Genomic DNA, 4,599 nt, shown 5'->3' with positions numbered 1-4,599 from the left:
ATACATATATATGCATATTAAATGCAACTAAATTATTATATATACAAAATAAAAAAAGAACAACAAAAAGAACAATATAATTTTTAAAAGAAACTAGAAATTCATTTTAAGATGTTTATTTATTTATTTGAAATAAAATACAGCACTGAAGTCGTAGTGAAGTAAAATATTCAGAAATTAGGGTTTGGGATTTTGATTTTTTTTTCTTATTTTTTGTTGCCAGTGACTGGCATTTGCACAAAAAGCAAAATAAGAAAGAAAAAATTTAAACATTTGGTTTCGAAAAACGGACTTCCCCTTACACCAAAATAGATTAATACTTAAAACAAAAATTCGACTTATAGAATGCACTTTCCCATATTCCTATTGGCACATGACAATATTTTAATTCGAGTTATAGAAGTTTGAGTTATGGAAGAAGAATAGTATATAATTTGACCTCTAAAATCCTGTTAAAGTTTTAGAAAATTCGAGTTATGGAAGGGCTCTTTTTAGTTCTAGTTATAGAAGTTCGAGTTATGGAAGTTCGACTTCACTACTGAAAAATATATAAAATAAATATATTTTGCGTTAAACATTACCATAATTTTTTATTTTTTAATTTATTTACTATCCCCTCAATGTTATTATACCCGGTTTCAACTGTATATATTAAATGTAACTAAATTATTATATACTGAAAATCAAAGAGTACTAAAAAATATACAGTGACGAACAAAATTATTGGCACAGCAAGCAAATTGAATTTTAGCACTATTTTTGATCCGATTTTTAATAAGCAGAAAATTTTTTTAGATAAACTGCTTGATTTGCTTTTAAATTCATTTTATTTCATATTATTTTCTTTTATATTTAATTTTTTAAAATTAACAAACCAAAAAAAACTAAATTTGGCTGAACAAAATTATTGGCACAGCTAACGTATATATGAAAAAACAGATTAAAAAAAAATATTTTGATAACAATTAATATTTAGTGGCCAAGCTCTTCTATTTAATAATAGCTACTATTTGTTTTGGAATCGAAGAAATCAATTTTTGTGTGGTTTTTGTTCCAAAATTTTGCCACTCTTCAGCAGTGCCACCTTCAGTTCTGCCTCTTTTGTTATAATGGGCTTTTTATGGGCTTTTTTGTTAATTTTAAAAAATTAAATATAAAAGAAAATAATATGAAACAAAATGAATTTTAAAGCATATCAAGCATTTTATCTAAATTCTAATTTTATCTAAAATTTTTTGCTTATTAAAAATCGCATCATTAACAGGATGAAAATAGTGCTAAAATTTCAATTTGCTTGCTGTGCCAATAATTTTGTTCGTCACTGTATAAAAAAACTAATTTTAAATTAATCTTCAATAAAAATAATATTTAACCATAGATAAATTATAGAAAATGAAATAATATTTAAATATCCACTGTTAATGGAATACATGATATACATAACATACATTCATTCAGTTTTTTTTCCATACAATGAATAATCGAAGAGTCAGAGAGAAAATTTTACAAAGTTTAAGAGCAAAAGCTATTATATTATTAATGATCAATATTTTAGCGAACAGATTACTTTCGTGATTACTTTCGTCTTAAATTTAAAGATACCTGTAACATATATATCTGAAAATTATTAAACTTTTGAAAACGAACTACGTCGATAGCCCTACCAATAGTTATTTCCACTTTCATATTCATTCTCTTACTAGCATTTTTGATGTGATCATGAGCGGACTTTTTTTATTTTTTTGTCTTTTTAAACATATACCGAGAACGACATGCATACACTAATAATATTTCTAAAATATGTATTATTATTACTATAATAATTATAATTAAGATAATTAAAAGTAAATAGAATATCTAAATTACCTAACGTTTTTTTAAGAAAATACATTCGGTACTTCATTAAAAATATCTGTACTCATGAGATTATTTTATATTATTTCGCAAAAATTTAGCACTTTTGAAGTGGCCCTTGCGGCAGTCTAAAAATTATTATTGTTTATAAAAGCAAAAATATATTTGTTTGTATGCACGACTATTTATTTGCGGATCGCGCATATTATAAATTTTTTTATTAGAGAATGAATTATACCGCAGATTCCGAGTTGAAAAAATATAAATAAAACAAACGCAGTCAGTTAATATTTATACTTCGGTTGAGCCGCTCGTCTAACGCTAGTTCGATAAAGAGATTTTTATCTATTTTGGTTTGATATGGACTCACCATCGCAAAATCAAATAACTCATTTAATGAGTCACGAAGAGAATTCTACACAACCACACATCGCCAGTTCACATCACCCCAACACTTATCAAGGTTTAAAGACTTGTACGTCTCTGGTATTTATTATTTATTATTTATATTTACTCTAAATTTATATTTTAGGCTTTTATGAATTTCTATGAAATTTACATTTTGAAACAATAAATGATAGGTTAATATGGAGATTTTTTTTTTATTATAAACTTCTCTATTAAATAGTGTCAAATATTTCAAAACAATGCTTCTCATCTTCTAAATAATATATAATGATATATTAGTATTCTTGTAATCGAACAAAAGACTATTGAAATAAAGGCGTATACTTCATTTCGATAAGTCCGTTGAGTTGTAGCACTATAATTGGTATATAATATATTATGTTATAAGCATATAATAGTATATATAGTATATCAGCATTGAGTAATAAATATTTAAAAAATGAAGTGATTTATTTTATGTAAAGTTGGAATAGCGATCATAAAATTAATGTCCGGCAGATTGTGACACCTTTTGAAGCTAATGATATATAGGTATTCTTATAATCGAAAAAAAGACTATTGAAATGAAGGCGTATTCTTCATTTCGATAAGTCCGTTGAGTTGAAGCACTATAATTGGTATATAATATATTATGTTATAAGTATATAATAGTATATCAGCTGTGAGTAGTAATTATTTAAAAAACGAAGTGATTTATTTTATGTAAAGTTGGATTAGTGATCGTAAAATTCGAAGCTAATGATATATATTCAGCTGATTTCCTGGTTTAATAACCATTTAAAGCTATTTTTGTGTCAACAAATATGTGGGATTATGTTTAAGAAACTTAAGAATTTTATCAGAAAGTGTTGATATAGTGTAATATGACATCAAAAAATTAGAAATGATTATATGCTTCTAAAAAATTAAAGAATTTGCTTAGAAAGACCCGATAGAGCGATATAGTACACTTAGATATTAAGAAAGAACGTAAACTGAACCATTCATTTTTTTAATTTATAGTATATCAGTATTTAATATAAGTAGTACTAGCATTACAAATGCTTCAGATAAATGAAACTTGACTTTCACAGTTTCTACAATTAAAAATTACGTATTAAGATCAATTTAAAATTCTATTAAAAATATGGGGTGCGGCTAATTTGAAAGACTTTAATAAAAATCATTACTACATTAACGATAGTATAAAATATAAAAAATATATATATAAAACAACAAAATTTATATTTTTTTTTTATTATTTTAATTAATCGAATTTTTGGCTGACCATTTTGGCTGAAGCCTTTTATTAATTAATGAATTAATTTCGATTTAATAAATGTTTATAACTACTGATAGCAAAAAGGTTTTTATCAGATATATACTTCTTCTATTACATTATTGTATACAAAGTTATAGATATATATAAATCTTAAAATATACATAAATCTTATAATTTAAGGCAAACACTGGTTTAGACATTTATCTTTACACTACTTTTATGTTATTTTAATTTTGAAATTATTCATAAATTTAATATATATAACTAAAATACATTTAATTATTTCGCAAATTTCAAATATTTGCAATTTATTTCATATGCGCTTTTAATAATAAACATCACAATGCTTTCTTTTTAGCGGAGAATGATGAAAAGAGTTTAATAGAGATTATAGCAACAGTCCTCTCAATCACACTCCTGGTTTTAACTTTTCCCATCTCGATATTCATATGCTTTAAAATAGTAACAGAATATGAAAGAGCGATAATATTTCGTATGGGTCGTTTACGCAGTGGCGGTGCCCGTGGACCTGGGGTTTTCTTCATTTTACCATGCGTCGATGACTATTTTAAAGTAGACCTGCGTACAGTGTCTTTTAATGTACCACCTCAAGAAGTACTGACTAGAGATTCAGTGACAGTATCTGTAGATGCTGTAGTCTACTATCGAATACACGATCCACTAAAAGCCATCATACAGATTTCGAATTACAGTGAATCCACACGATTATTGGCAGCAACTACATTACGTAATGTACTTGGAACACGAAATCTTTGTGAAGTATTAGCAGGTCGTGAGGAAATTTCACATACAATGCAAGTATCTTTGGATGATGCCACAGAGCCATGGGGTGTTAAAGTCGAACGTGTAGAAATGTAAGTAACTATTTTATATATTTATATATATCTTTATAAATAACTTATAGAAGTAATTTTAATTATAACAAAAAAATATTTTTTTATAGTAAAGACGTTTCACTACCAAAATCTATGCAACGTGCAATGGCTGCTGAAGCTGAAGCAGCTAGAGATGCTAGAGCTAAGGTTATTGCCGCTGAAGGTGAAATGAAGTCATCA

The 4,599-nt window shown here is 26.1% G+C and overlaps 1 pseudogene; it reads left to right on the top strand.

Moving 5' to 3' along the window:
- Window positions 1-2,082: 2,082 nt before the first annotated feature.
- LOC119666357 overlaps window positions 2,083-4,599 on the top strand; it is a 3,795-nt pseudogene continuing 1,278 nt past the window's right edge.

This window comes from Teleopsis dalmanni, chromosome 1 (genome assembly GCF_002237135.1).
Source record: "Teleopsis dalmanni isolate 2A chromosome 1, ASM223713v2, whole genome shotgun sequence".
Taxonomy (NCBI): Eukaryota; Metazoa; Arthropoda; class Insecta; order Diptera; family Diopsidae; genus Teleopsis; species Teleopsis dalmanni.
The sequence above is the reverse complement of the archived record's forward strand: the minus strand, read 5'-3'. Positions and strand labels throughout refer to the sequence as shown.